We start from the raw sequence: 16834 nt of genomic DNA, 5'->3' as shown, positions 1-16834 counted from the left end.
CAAAAAACTAAAGGGTTGGGAATTGGGATACTTTGGGGGGGGGGCATTACACTTGGATTGGGGGGGGGGCTTGCGCCATTGCCCTTGGGGGGGCTGGGCACCCCTGGTTCTGTTTATCAATAAATAGAAATAAAGAGCGAAGCTCGGTGACCCGATTTAAAGAAATTATATGAGCTTCCATAAGCAGTCAGGTTGTACGCTTGGATGCATGAAACTTGTATTTTTTTTTGGAAAATATGAATCTTCTGCTTAGAAACAGCTTTCGAAAAGTAACTTACAGTAGTTTTAAAGACATACTTCGCAGACTCCTCTGCTACTTATATAATCGTACTCCAATATTAATACATATTATAATTATAAAACATCTCAGCATTGCAGGTGTACAGTATGCAGTTTGCAGTATTATAGTGAATTGTGAATTCTGTTCTATTTACCGTATCTTAAAACATTTCACCACAATTTGTTTTTTATTAACAATATGCTATATTATCAAATATTCACAATACCTACCTTTTTTTCCAAAATATTTTGTGATATTTCATCACAAAAATATCATCATTTCCTAAATATCTCCCACACCGGAGTAGGCCCTATGCTACACAACATTGGAATTGGAATTCTATCATTGTAATTAGTGGAAGAATTATCAGACTACAACTATGGTACCTACGGTAGGGAATCCTCATAATTCTGTGTCTGACAAATTGCATAGCCTACGGTACCTAAACGTGCTGTGCTCTCTGGTGGTCAATATAGCCTATATAACGTAAATTATGGAAATAAGTCAAGTGTCAGGTATGATATTTTGCAATAATTGTTCAAATGTTTACAAATTATTTAATAGGTCTTAGTATTATTATGGAATGGAAATTAATAGATGCTATCAACTATCATCATAATACTATAATAATGCATAATGTATTTTATTACCTGCCGTAGATTAATAACTTAGAAATCAATAAAACTTTCAAAAAAAAATCAACAAAATGTTAATAACTTAATCCTTATAGATTCTATTAGATTGAATAGAACTTGACAGACACATATGCTCATCATGTGTATGATGAGTTATGATCAATCTAATAAAATCTATAATGATTAAGTTATTAACATTATTCATTTAATAACTTTGGTGTAAACGCAGCTTAATATTGCAATAGATTCGGCACTGTAGATTTTGTTGAATTATTACTTCACAATTCACATTCACAATAAAATAAAGTGATTTTTTTCAGTAGGGTATCTAGATAACGAAATTCAATTCAATTTCACTTACTAATGAGATAATTATTCACAACAAATGTTGGATACAACAAGTAGCCCTACCTAAGTTGTTAATATTTAACTTTTTCAAGGCCTCCAGTGTGTTTTTAGTTTTAGTTCTAGAATTTTTACTTTTATTTGTGATTAATTCATTTATTGATTGTAATTGGTTATGTTGATTCTAATTTGTATATTGACAAAGCAGAAATTCTCTACATACTGTAAATGTTATGTAAGAATATGAAATTGCTAATAAAGAATTTGAATTTGAAATGCTTTGTTCTGTTGTAGGTTTTATTCATAGAAAACTTGACATACAACTGACTATGATAGCATGAGCATTGTAAATTAATCTAAGTTTGGATGATCTATAAATACAGTTTATGACACCCATGTAGATAGTAAGTAACCACTATGTATAGTCCCTAGACTTGAGATGTTATACACTATACAATGCTCTTCTGCTTCAGATCAAAATCTACAATTATAACAAAGTGAATCCTAAAAATATTTCAACATTATTTTTTATACATAAAGTGCCTACTTCTATTATAGTAGGGTTTTAAATTGCTTAGCACAATGTTATGTTTAGTTTTAGAACTATTTATATGAGGGCAAATATATTCAATACAAATTCAATTTGTCAGCAGCATTCATTCTAAATAACATCAGTGTGCTCCCTATTCAAACAATGCTGGCACTTTGAAGTGAATCTCACTTTGGCACGTGACATCTCAATGCTACTTTTCACCCCTATAAGACATATGAATAGGGCAGTGCATCTTTCGCGTTTCCTGTCTAGTAAAAAAGTACTTCGGTATAATGGTACTGTGGTACAAAAGTAGGCCTACACACTTCCTGTATGACAGAATGTCATCCAGTTTTAGAGAGTGGAGTCACGTCACTTATTGAGGTCACAATATTATAATAATAATATAGGTACTTCACTATTTATAAGAGGGCAGATGTGTTCAATAAAATCATTGAAAACTTTAATAATCTTTGACATTTTTAATGTTTTGATGATAGATAAGTGGATGTTTCAATTTTTCATTGTAAACAAGTACCTAATCCCACTCTTCTTTATTATGTCATGACACGACTGATTATTATGATACTGGTTATTCCAATCAAAAATCTATCCAGTTACTTATAAAAATAAAGCAAAGATTCAGTATTTTATCATTCATAAATTTTGATAGCACATATTGATGCTGTAGAACATATCCATCTTTTTTAGGTGGACAATTCTCCAAAAAGCACATATAATGAAAGTGGGGCTAAATTTGTAGCTGTGGTATTTTTAACTCACTAAAATAATAACCGACTCCATTCTGCACCTAATTCCGCAGATTGGAAACAGCTTCTTGATCAAATTGGAATGTTTGTGCTGCCGTAGCATACCTGCTTCATTTTCTTTACACCACTATTTCATGCTGTCCCTTCCTAGATCATTCAAAGAATTCATCCTCTATCATCTTCTCCATAATTGGTGATAAGTGGAATTAATTATATTTTATTAATATTTTTCTTCAAATATCTTATTTCAGGTAGGTACTCGTAGAAACAAGAAAATTAATTAATTGGATTATAAACATCAACCATAATAATAAACAAATTTAATTTGCCAGGCAGTAGAGGAAACGACAAGAAATTAAGAATTAGTCAAAAATTTCAATGATTATTGAATCCATATTTTTTCCTTTTTTAAAATACATTGTTATCCGATCAGAATAACTGCAAATTTTTACAAGGCAAATAAATTACAATTAAAAAAGACTACAGCAAATTGGACTTGAAGATAGGCTACACACCTATCCAAATTGGACTTCAAGAAAGGATAAACCAACTTGGCTTGTCGAACGTTATATTAATTTGTACCTCCAGATTTAGTTCTAGTGTGTCGTGTGTGACAGCCTTTCCTCTACACTACAAGCTCTTGGAGTTAGAGAATGAAAGACGTTGAGAAGAATGTATCGATCAAACATACTGTAGTTCTATACTAGTGGGATTCACATCGATGTTTCAGCATTGCTTATAAATGGCACCAATGCAGTGCTTACCATTCAAGCAATGTTGGTAGTTTGAATGAATCTAGCAATATAAAAAGATTATTCATCACACGGAAGAGCATATCATGGTCACGTCTTCTGCTCGAATTAGAAAGTTTCAAATTTGATTGATGCATCGATCTTTTGTTCGTGTGAAAATGTTTCCATCAGTAATACTATATTATTTTCTGGTCGTTGAAAATGGTAGAACTGTAATGAAGAAAACCAAGGTAGATAGAGTACATGCATTTTATCATGATGTAGGCCTAGTTTATATTCCATCTACCTTTGAAAAAACTTGGAAAACAGAGAAGGAAATTTTATGGTGAGTTTGTGAGTAGACTTTGTAATGTCAGCATTCCTAATACATATAGCACTGATGTTTTCCTCTCAATAATGTTAAATCAATTAACCGCCCCCTCCTGTTCTAAAATGAACAATAAAAAATTAATTTAATGAACTAGAGCTGGCCTGAGACATTCAAGTGATTGGCAACTGTATGAATAATACAATATTGTAATCGCACTAATGAACTAGAGAGTTATAAGCCTATTTCAAAAAGTTATTGTGGTACTGTAATGAATTTTGATTCTTATCCTCAAGTAAATAGTATAACAAAATAATATATTGTAACATCTGCATTTTATGATTCTGCAATATAATCAATAAGTCATCAATCTTAATATTATAATTTCTTCTCATTTGATTTGAATTATTATCAAATTCTCTAGAACAGCATTCATTGCTGTGGATGATATTTGGACAGTATTTATATTCATTCTTAAGCCGTGTTTACACCAAAGCTATTAACAAAATGTTAATAACTGAACTATTATAGATTCTATTAGATTGAACGGAACTTGACAAACACATATGTTCATCATGTGTATGATAAGTTATGTTCAATCTAATAGAATCTATAAGGATTAAGTTATTGGCATTTTGTTAATAACTTTGGTGTAAACGCAGCTTTACATTAAGTACATCTATAAAATGATAGGTAGAGAAAAAATATAAGGTGACCTTGTGCTATTCCTCTCCCAAATTATTAGATAAGGTTACACATGGTCCGAAATAAGTTAAGTCTTTTGTTATAGTTTTCAGTCCTTGATTATTTTCACAAAATAGATTTTAAAAATTTAGATGCTTCAAAACCAAACATAGAAGGAATATTTTCACAAAACAGATTTGGATTTTTCAAAACCCAATATAGAAGGAAATATTGCATATTCTTATAACTAGAATGAATTTCTCTTTTAACTAGAGAAATTTGAAGAAGGGCCGAAAAAAAGTTTATTCTAAAAATACAGAAAAAATGAAAATTACTCCATGCATTTGAAATGTGAAGCCTACTTATAAATTCATTACATAACTCACAGTAGATTACCTATTGTTACCAAAGCAATAGGCCTAATAGTGGGCACTCCCTGAAGCATTATCATGCAGGAATTTTGCTATCAGTAAGAGGTATTCGATATAGTCTAATCACAAATTTGAATGCAAAGCTGCTATGACTCATGATTTGTATACTTTAAATAAAAAGAACTGCTGCTAAAAGCTTTTATTTGTAATGGAAAATGGAATAGTCTTGAAACTATATCAAAAATATTTACTGCAATGAATGAGATCATTTGGTTTTAAGGAAAACTAGTCATTCAATAAAGATGCATCAAATTCCTTCCATTCTTCTGAATAAGATTTTATTCATTATTGTGGAGTGAACCTGTATATGAGAAAAGTTTCCAATTTTTTGGGTGGAGTGAAGTTTTTCTGATGACAATAATATTGTAATCTAAATTGAGGATAGTAGGATTAACATTCATAGAATTAACATTAAAATACTCACTTCCAGTGTTATATAGCCTATTATATGGAGAAAGAATGTTCTACATTTAGCTGTTATTATCATTGTTTGGATACACTAGAGAAAAATACAAAATATATTTAATAATATCAAAATTTAAACTAGAAAATTGTTCATGCTATTTTTTATTCATTATCTATCATTATCAAAATTCCTTCATTAACTATAATTTTCCAAATATTAGTCAATTTAAATAGCAGAAACATAACTTAAAAACAATTTATCTACGCAAATAATATATTTTACAGTTATTATTCTATTATGTGACCATTTAGAAAAATATTAGAAATTTATACAATCACTTACGGTATTTCCTGAAAGATTAGGAATTGATTCCGTCTTATAGTTTATTGTGAATTCAAGAGTAGTTCAAGACTATATTTTTAATAATGGCGCATAAAACAAAACTGATTTTATCATGTTTTTTATCAATATATTGGTTGTGACTTGTGACAAATTTCAAGTTGTTCAATTCAATATGGCTATCTCCCACTATACATTGATAAAAATACTTTTTAAAATGATAAAGCTTGCTCAATTATATATATGTTCATATATATCTAAGTTCATATATATATATATCTTAATATTATATATTATATTAATAATGAAAATTGAATTATAAAGCATTGAATAGGTACTTACTTAAATTGTATATTTTTTATAATTATATAAAAGGCCTACTCGACATGTTTTGGATTGAAACAAACACAAAACCGAGTACTAAAGGTATAATTTGATTATCAAATTCCGCTTTCACAGAGATTGTATCTACTGTAACTTTATTACCCAGGATAATATAGTTACTAGTTACTGTACTATAAACAGTCAACATCTTTGTTTCTGAGTTTATGGACTGGGAACTCGACTCAAAAAATTACTTACTTTTTGGACCAGTAGGCTTCTAGGCTACACATGTAAAAAATTGGAGAAATACAGTGTTCTGTTTCTTCTCCAACTCTCCAATATTTCTTCATGAAATGTGAATAATTCAATCAATAAATAAATATGAACTTATTGGAAGTTCAAAAGGAAGAAATAATTGAGTGTTTATTTTTATGCCTTTGGTGTAAACGCAGCTTTACATTAAGTACATCTATAAAATGATAGGTAGAGAAAAAATATAAGGTGACCTTGTGCTATTCCTCTCCCAAATTATTAGATAAGGTTACACATGGTCCGAAATAAGTTAAGTCTTTTGTTCACATAGTTTTCAGTCCTTGATTATTTTCACAAAGTAGATTTTAAAAATTTAGATGCTTCAAAACCAAACATAGAAGAAATATTTTCACAAAACAGATTTGGATTTTTCAAAACCAAATATAGAAGGAAATATTGCTGCATATTCTTATAAATAGAATGAATTTCTCTTATAATTAGAGAAATTTGAAGAAGGGACGAAAAAAAATTATTCTAAAAATACAGCAAAAATGAAAATTACTCCACGCATTTGAAATGTGAAGCCTACTTATAAATTCATTACATAACTCATAGTAGGTTACCTATTATTGTTATCAAAGCAATAGGCCTAATAGTGGGCACTCCCTGAAGCATTATCATGCAGGAATTTTGCTATCAGTAAGCGGTATTCGATATAGTCTAATCATCAATTTGAATGCAAAGCTGCTATGACTCATGATTTGTATACTTAAAATAAAAAGAAATGCTGCTAAAAGCTTTTATTTGTAATGGAAAATGAAATAGTCTTGAAACTATATCAAAAATATTTTCTGCAATGAATGAGATCATTTGGTTTTAAGGAAAACTAGTCATTCAATAAAGCTGCATCAAATTCCTTCCATTCTTCTGAATAAGATTTTATTCATTATTGTGGAGTGAACCTGTATATGAGAAAAGTTTCCAATTTTTTGGGTGGAGTGGAGTTTTTCTGATGACAATAATATTGTAATCTAAATTGAGGATAGTAGGATTAACATTCATAGAATTAACATTAAAATACTCACTTCCAGTGTTATATAGCCTATTATATGGAGAAAGAATGTTCTACATTTAGCTGTTATTATCATTGTTTGGATACACTAGAGAAAAATACAAAATATATTTCATAATATCAAAATTTAAACTAGAAAATTGTTCATGCTATTTTTTATTCATTATCTATCATTATCAAAATTCCTTCATTAACTAGTAGTTCTGTGAACAGTAGACCTCGCGCAGTTATAAACCGCAGCCTCCTCTTATACTGTCCATCAGAGTAAATCCTGTCTGAATGTCGTGTCGGCGAGATATCGGTGTGAAAACGGCTAATGGTTGTTGGGGTTGGTGTATCAAAAATACTAACATTAAAAGCTAATCTCTTTCAAGACATACTGGCATCAGGACAGCCCAAGTTCAAAGCAGAGAAAGTTCGAGAGACAATACTATGTTATTTTAGTTATTGATTGCATGCGTTATTGCACGCAATCAATAGTTCATTTATTTATTTATTCACAATGGAGACAATGGGTTTCCCAAATATATGTCTCCTTAACAATAACAATAATTTTACAGATAGAAATGAAAAAAGAAAAATAATGATAAAAATAATACCAACTTATGCAATAATAAATAATACAAACAATGAAAATACCACCTAGTTCAAAAATTAAAAATACAAAGATTTCAAATACTGATGAAAAAAGTAAAAATGAAACAAATTGGGAATTCAAAATTTATAAAAATTAAAGAATATAATAATAAATAATGAACAAAAATTTGGGTAAAAGAAAGGAGACGGGGCCGCGCTACTTGTGCACTGGGCTATTGTTCCAAAAAGGTTCATCCTCTAACTCTCGACTAGCATACCTCATTGTCCTCTTATTCCGCTTCATTACCCTTTTAGTGGCCATCAGTGGCCCCGTGTGCTTTCTTGAAGGCAATTCTAGCTGGTAGCACCAACTAATCTATTACTTTGCACCTTACTTACATCTGTTACCGTACTTGTATTTTCTGCAGTTATTGAATGTGAATCAGTGATCAAGTACTTGTATATTATTTTATTATTCCCAATGGTTCATTTGATGAAACTCAACTTGCTCACAATCGATTTTTTGGCGTCCTTTCAAATTTTATTAGATTAAATTGAACACAACTTGACAAACATATGTATACGTGTATTATGTGTATGTCAAGTCCCATTCAGTAAAGTAGAATTTATAAGGACGGCAAACAAATGTACGCCCAAAAATCGATGTGGGCTTTACTTACACACCACGTACGTTTGACTAAATTTGTACTTATCATCGAAAGTAATGTGTGTGTTTATCCAATCACTGTATGCTACCACTGGATTACAGTTGAAAGTGCCTTTAAGTAATCACACTGGTCCACCAATATTTTCCTCGGAATGGAAACCTTAACAATAGACCACAAAAATGTCGAAATTCAATAACAATCGGCGACCACTGAAGGGTCACTAAAACTTCTACCTGTCCATCATTTAAACATTTAAATATTTAAAAATTGAGAGAAATGCCAAACCATCGACTTGAATCTTAGACCTCACTTCGCTCGGTCAACTTTACTTTTCCAAATATTGGTCAATTTGAATAGCAAAAACATAGCTTAAACACAATTTATCTGCACAAATAATATATTTTCCAGTTATTATTCTATTATGTGACTTATTATGACCATTTAGAAAAATATTAGAAATTTATACAATCACTTATTTCCTGTAAGATTAGGAATTGATTCCGTCTTATAGTTTATTGTGAATTCAAGAGTTTATCATGTTTAATAATGGCGCATCAAACAAAACTGATTTTATCATGTTTTTATCAATATATTGGTTGTGACTTGTGTCAAATTTCAAGTTGTTCAATTCAATATGGCTATCTCCCACTACATTGATAAAAATACTTTTTAAAATGATAACGCTTGCTCAATTCTCTAATAATGAAAATTGAAGTATAAAGCATTGAATAGGTTCTTTAATTGTATATTTTTTATAATTATATAAAAGGCCTACTCGACATGTTTTGGATTGAAACAAACACAATATAATTTGATTATCAAATTCCGCTTTCACAGAGATTGTATCTACTGTAACTACAGTAACTTTATTACCCAGGGTAATATAATTACTAGTTACTGTACTATAAACAGTCAACATCTTTGTTTCTGAGTTTATGGACTGGGAACTCGACTCAAAAAATTACTTACTTTTTGGACCAGTAGGCTTCTAGGCTACACATGTAAAAAAAATTGGAGAAATACAGTGTTCTGTTTCTTCTCCAACTCTCCAATATTTCTTCATGAAATGTGAATAATTCAATCAATAAATAAATATGAACTTATTGGGAGTTCAAAAGGAAGAAATAATTGAGTGTTTATTTATGCATTAATGATGAAAATACACACCGGTAATCATAGAATGATTTGGAATGAAAACATAGATTGAGTTTACTATTTCATTCCTGAATTTTGATCAATTATGAGTCCAAAGAAACATAAATGTGACGTCAGCACTCCTCTCTTCTCAACACTTATCAATCCATTATATTATTATAATGCAATCGAGAAATAATCGTATTGCATTCGTTTTATTAAAACGAATCTAATCAATAAAAGGCATCTATTTAGAAATTGTTTTCCCTATATTTTTCAATCATCATTCATTTAAACGATAATAACAACAAACATCAAGTTGTTATTGGAAAGCAGTCGAAATTATTTCTCAATTTCAAATGAAGAACAACATTTTCCATTTTATTCAAATTCTCTTTTATCAGAGCGTGAACTGTGGTACTATAGTTCGGTTCATCAGTAGTCTTAATCATTCAGGTAATCATCCACGATTCAAAGTGATTGAAATTTGTTCTAGTTTAAAATCTTGTTCAAAATTGCCAGCCTTAAGTTATATTGTATTTTTTTCTGTTTTAATGCTGAAATTTGAAAAAAAAATTAGGCTTGTCATATTGAACAGCATAGATCACTTTGATTAGATGGCATTACAATACAAAACTTTTTTTCATAAAAGAGAGGAATTTGTTTTATTCTACCCAATCATCATAAACTGAACAAGCAATGATCTAATTTTAGTCCATGCAAAGGAATATGGAATCATGCTGAAATTTCTCAATTATGCTTCAGTTTCATTTTCATTGTAAGCCTATATAATTTGATTTTATAAGAGGGGATTTGCTCATGGGATGAGTTCAGCACATTCAAAGCCAACTAATCAATTTTCACAAATGGATTAAATTGCTGTATTGTTTTTTCTTGATTTCTTAGAAAGCATATATTTATAGAAAAATTCTCTGTAAAATATTTCTGAAAAAATGGAGAAATTCAAAGAGAGTTGAGCATGAAATATTCGGAAAAGATTGAGTGAAAAATAAGATAAAAAACGTGAAAGAAATCATGAAGATAAAAGAAAGAATATTATAAAAAATGTTTTATCTCAACATCTTTTCAATTAAATATTGACCTAAATAGTTATTTTTTATTTCCTTTTCAAATTTGTTAGAAGGCACATCTTAATAGAAAAGTCCTCTGTAAAAATATTTTTTTTTCTTTAAATGGAGAAATTTGAGAAAAATTTGGCAAATAAAATGAAAACCGTTCTCTCTCAACATCTTTTTGAGCACGGTAAAAAGTACAACCAGAATATTGTTTTATCAATTCCTATTTCAAATTCTTTTTCCATTTCTCAATCCTATTTCCAAAAATGGGCAATGGATCCGTTTAATGAAAATGGAACCAACAACCAATAGTGTTCTGTCAACCACTGTACGTTTTTACTGTTACTAGAATCAGCAGAATCAAATTTAAACCATATCAAATCAGTGGCGTGGATTTGCAAGTTATAACACCCTCTCATTAGCCCAAAAATCCAAGGTCCAAGATGCACTACGTAAAATAACCTCAGAAAAATGTTGTTAGGCATACCTACAATATTGTTTGCTAAACGTTGAAAACTGTCAAACGCATTCGATTGGCTACAGCAAGGGTTTCCAACCTAAGGCTATAGATTTAAAAAAAGTGTTTTTTTTTCATTTTTTAAATAAATTCTATACGATTTTAAAAACCGGATGTTTCCCATCAATGTTTGTTTTTCACATATAAAAAATATAAATTTAATAAAGGAAGCCTGATAATCATCAAAATCACTATTGAGTTGAGCTCTTGATAAGAGAAGTTTTTGATGGTGGGTGGGCGGTACAGTACATTACTGCCCCCCACCTTGGTGACCCTCCTTTCCTCCAAAATGTTAGTGTCGCAAGAAGGTTGGAGCTTCCTCCTGGGCTACAGCAATGATAAAATCTCATTGGAAATATATTGAAAGAACAAAAAGGTTTAATCAAAAACAATCGCTTAGATTGTATGGTGAGGTCCACGTTATAATGCCAGTATTTGATTAACATAGGTGTTGCTATTCTTGACTATCAAAGCAGATAGTATTTGAATTTGATCTATTCGCTTTGATTCTATTCGACAAAGCAGAAAGCGCTTTCCTTTTCTAGCTCCGCAATGTTGCCAAATCGTTTTTAACATTGTAAAAGTAGGCTATAATTAATTAAGAGAATATTAAATCTCAATTATTAAAATCATTAAAAAATATAAATAGATTATATTATTTTTAATATAAATTTTCAATCAAGAATTAACAATAATGAACAATAATCAAGAATTGACATCATATATACTGGTACGGTAACATCTATCCTCTACAGAAGTCAGTGGCAAGGCAGAGAATCGGTAACGATGTTTTCCTATCTTTTCACACTGCCATTATAACGTGGACCTTACTATAGAATATGCTACAAGCATGTCCATGTCTCACTAGCTATCAATATAAAAAGCAATATAAAAGGCGAAAACAGTTTGGAGTTTGGAGTGAAATGTTCGTGAAACAGTGGAAAACGGAGGAGAGAGAAGAAATAGAAAATGAAAATGGTAAAGAGTCCACTAATAACTGAAATACTCATAGGTATTGGAACTAGACTAATGGAATGAAAAGTAGTATTATACATTGACAATAAGTACCTATTAATAATGATTTTCCAGTGACTAAACACCCAAAAAACAATTTCAGTCCTCACCGTTCTCCTTTTTGGTTTTTTATTACCAAAGAAACACCTTCACTCCCTTTCGAATCCATGTTGGCATAGTCAATAGGTAAGGTCTATAGGGAGCTCAATATTTTTGATGCGCGGAAGATGATGCGCCATCGGTACCTTCCTTATCTCCGCGGTCAGCTAGCCTTGCTGATAGCCGAGCGTCTTTCAATAATATTATTTATTATTTTCTCGTCACAATTTTACTTTGTGACACCCCACTCCTACTTGGGTGGGGGGTGTTCGGAGCCCTCTATGGCACCACCTTAAAAGGCGTGAGCCATCTAGGCATCACCTTAAGAGGTGTACACCTCCCAGGCATCACCTTAAGAGGTGTATGCCACTCAGGCATCACCTTTAGAGGTGTATGCCACTGCCTATGGGCATCATCTATGCCTGGTCTACAGGCACATATTTACACCGTCCATCCGGTAATTGGATTTTTATATGTGGCTTGCCAGCCCGTTTGCGCTTACCTGATGTTGTGTTGCGGTGGCACAGCACTGGATCCTTATTCCTTGAGAGTCCTGGTTTGGGATCCTGGGACTGTGAGACTACCTCTTTAACAGTCGAAGACTGTGTTCGCTCTTCTACATCCATATCAGTTGAGGAGGGTATTGACTCCTCCACATCCATGACAGTAGGGGGTGGTGTTGTCTCGTTCACATCCATGACCGTGGGGGGTGATATTAACTTTTCCACATCACTCTTGGAGTTACCACTTGTGTTGGTGGCTGGGGCATGAATTGTGGCCCGCCGTTCAGAGTCATTCATCTCATTCCTGTGATCCATCACTATGTTGCCCGAAGATGCTTTTTCTGGAATATATGACAATTCCGCCCTGGCATCAATCAAAGCATTGAGTTCAACTCCATTCAAACCAACCTGCATGAATATCCTTTTGTCGTGATCCTTGTTGTCCTGAGATTCGGAATGTACAGCTGATATTGTTGGGACTTTTGTTGTCCTACTCCCCGATAAGGGTGATCGCAACATAATTGGCTGTCTTGAAGGATTCAATTGGCAAGGATCCCACTCCACCTCTCTTGTGAATGTGTGAATATTCACTCTGTTTTTACGCATAAATTCCATGCCTAATAGCAGATCTTGTTCAAGTCCTTCCATTATAGATGCCACTAGTGGAACTGTGATTTGTTCTATGGTCACATTAGTAGTCACTTTCCCATTTAACGGGGTTGACCGTCCATCAGCTAATATCGCGCGGTGACATGCTGGTTCTTTCCGTATCATCCCTATTTTCCGGATGACTTCATAGACCTCGTTGCTCATATAATTAGCTTCAGCACCCGTATCTAGCAAGGCCTGACACTTTTTACCGCCGATTATTACGGCAATGAATAGTCGGTTGTCCCTTGATGACTCTTTGATCACAGGAATCGTCCGTGTCGTTCGCACCACTGCTGTCTTGTTCGATGTTTCATTCCCCTTTTGTATGTCACAGACACAGTTCTGTGCCTTCTTTCCGCATTTTTTACATGGTGGGATATCGGGACAGTGTGATCTCCAGTGCCCCGGTCTCTTGTATTGCCCACACATGGGTTCAGACTCACTAAGAGATGGTCTGTTACTAGTAGGGGTTATAACTGTCTCAACCTTGAGCCTTGTAATCTTTTTCGTGTCCTCAATCATGTGAACTCTCGATTTCTGTCTATTCTGTTTCTCCTCTGCTTTTATTTGTTCATACTCCCTCGCGAATTTTTCCAATTCGTTGATACTATGAACATCTGATTGCCGAATATACAATTTGTACCATGGGAGGAGATTCTTATACACTCTCTGTAATTTATTTTCGTCTGTGAAACCTCCTCGACGCCTCATGAGTGTCAGTACATCTTCGAGAAATTCGTCAAACAATTCACCTTCCCTTTGCTTCCTTGCCTGAATTAGATTCTCGATGTCCTCCTCATAGGTAAGTGGGTAGTAGCGTGATCTGAAATCTGTCACAAAATTGTCCCATGATTTCCACTGGTCACGACGATTACGCATCCATAGAGTAGCTTTACCAACCAGTAATTCAGGCAGCGCGACTAGTAGCTGGTTGCCAGTGAGCCCATAGGCTTGTTGTAGCTCGTCTAGCCTTTCCAAGAAGCTGGGAGCATCTGATTGGCCGTCGAATGACAGTCTCCAGCTTCTTACCTTGTCACATACCGCCCCTGGATCCATGAGGGGGTTTGTGTGAATATTGGTTGTAACCTCAGTATAGGTACCTGTCACCAAGTGTTTAGTTTCCCCACTGCTTCCGCTCATTATGCCGGGTCTTGGGCTGGGATAATGTACAGCCATCTTCTTATGTTGTTCTACTAACAACTTTCTCAACTCAGCAAGTGTTCCAGATGACACTATGCCCCAATCTTGTAGAAGATTGAATGCCTCATCCTTTTTCAATCTATAGATCCAGGAAACTCTGGGGTCGGCTATCACCTCGGGGTTTATGTCCTCGACCGACTGATCCTCTGTCAGCTCCTGGTGTTGAGAATCTGAATCAGACTCTTCATGTTCACTCATGATTCTTACTTCGTTGCCTCGTGCCCCAAGTGCGGGCGCCAATCTATCACGTACACCCTGAGTAGCTTCAGAGGTGGGTGATTGATACCTAGGTGTTGCTCCTGGATGACTTCGCTCAGTCGTAATGTGGGCGGGGAAAGGAGGCAAGTCGAAGTTCCTCTTCCTTCTTCTTTGTTCCTCAGCTGGCGTGAACAGCACCTCCTGGTGCTTCTGACAGCGTGAAGGTCGCTCTCTTCTCTGATGACACCACTTTGATGTAATTTTGTATTGGCCTTACGGCCTCGGTTCCGCTCCAGTGGAGTAGGAAAAGGAAGGACAGAAAGGATAGGGACGGCAGACAACGGTCCGCTGTGCCCTGGGGAGAAGGAAGAATAGGGACGGCAGACAACGGTCCGCTGTGCCCTGGGGAGAAGGAAGAATAGGGACGGCAGACAACGGTCCGCTGTGCCCTGGGGAGAAGGAAGAATAGGGACGGCAGACAACGGTCCGCTGTGCCCTAGGTAGATGGGAGGACAGGGACGGCAGACAACGGTCCGCTGTGCCCTGGGGAAATGGGAGGACAGGGACGGCAGACAACGGTCCGCTGTGCCTAGGTAGGGGAGGACAGGGACGGCAGACAACGGTCCGCTGTGCCCTAGGGAGATGGGAGGTCAGGGACGGCAGACAACGGTCCGCTGTGCCCTGGGGAAATGGGAGGACAGGGACGGCAGACAACGGTCCGCTGTGCCCTAGGGAGATGGGAGGACAGGGACGGCAGACAACGGTCCGCTGTGCCCTAGGTAGATGGGAGGACAGGGACGGCAGACAACGGTCCGCTGTGCCCTAGGGAGATGGAAGGTTAGGGACGTACGGCAGCCAATGGGCCGCTGTACCAGGACAGGAGGTCAGGGACATACGGCAGCCAACGGGCCGCTGTACAAGGAGCAGGAAGGTTGTGAGCGGAATGCTGTGGTCTGGGGCTCGTCCGGCCTTTAAATACTCCCCCAAAGTGGAGGGGATGGAGTAGTGCCGCCGCCAGAGGCGGTGGAAATCGTCTTGATGCGCGGAAGATGATGCGCCATCGGTACCTTCCTTATCTCCGCGGTCGGCTAGCCTTGCTGATAGCCGAGCGTCTTTCAATAATATTATTTATTATTTTCTCGTCACAATTTTACTTTGTGACACTACAATATTGTTTGCTAAACGTTGAAAACTGTCAAACGCATTCGATTGGCTACAGCAAGGGTTTCCAACCTAAGGCTATAGATTTAAAAAAAGTTTTTTTTTTCATTTTTTAAATAAATTCTATACGATTTTAAAAACTGGATGTTTCCCATCAATGTTTGTTTTTCACATATAAAAAATATAAATTTAATAAAGGAAGCCTGATAATCAAAATCACTATTGAGTTGAGCTCTTGATAAGAGAAGTTTTTGATGGTGGGTGGGCGGTACAGTAGACTACATTACTGCCCCCCACCTTGGTGACCCTCCTTTCATCCAAAATGTTAGTGTCGCAAGAAGGTTGGAGCTTCCTCCTGGGCTACAGCAATGATAAAATCTCATTGGAAATATATTGAAAGAACAAAAAGGTTTAATCAAAAACAATCGCTTAGATGATTGTATGGTGAGGTCCACGTTATAATGCCAGTATTTGATTAACATAGGTGTTGCTATTCTTGACTATCAAAGCAGATAGTATTTGAATTTGATCTATTCGCTTTGATTCTATTCGACAAAGCTGAAAGCGCTTTCCTTTTCTAGCTCCGCAATGTTGCCAAATCGTTTTTAACATTGTAAAAGTAGGCTATAATTAATTAAGAGAATATTAAATCTCAATTATTAAAATCATTAAAAAATATAATCTATTATTTCAATCAAGAATTAACAGTTAATGACATCATACAGGATGGGTGAAAAGTCCGAGAACGGCTTAATATCTCATACACAAAGGTTATTTGCCGGTGGTTGTGATTGGGGATCCTACTCAAATTGAAAATACTATTTTATGACTTCAAAAATCTGGTTCGCCATCTTGGATCCGCCATATTGAATGCAACTTTATTTTTTTTAAATAGGAAGGTGATCATG

This window comes from Nilaparvata lugens, chromosome 2 (genome assembly GCF_014356525.2).
Source record: "Nilaparvata lugens isolate BPH chromosome 2, ASM1435652v1, whole genome shotgun sequence".
Classification (NCBI taxonomy): domain Eukaryota; kingdom Metazoa; phylum Arthropoda; class Insecta; order Hemiptera; family Delphacidae; genus Nilaparvata; species Nilaparvata lugens.
The sequence above is the reverse complement of the archived record's forward strand: the minus strand, read 5'-3'. Positions refer to the sequence as shown.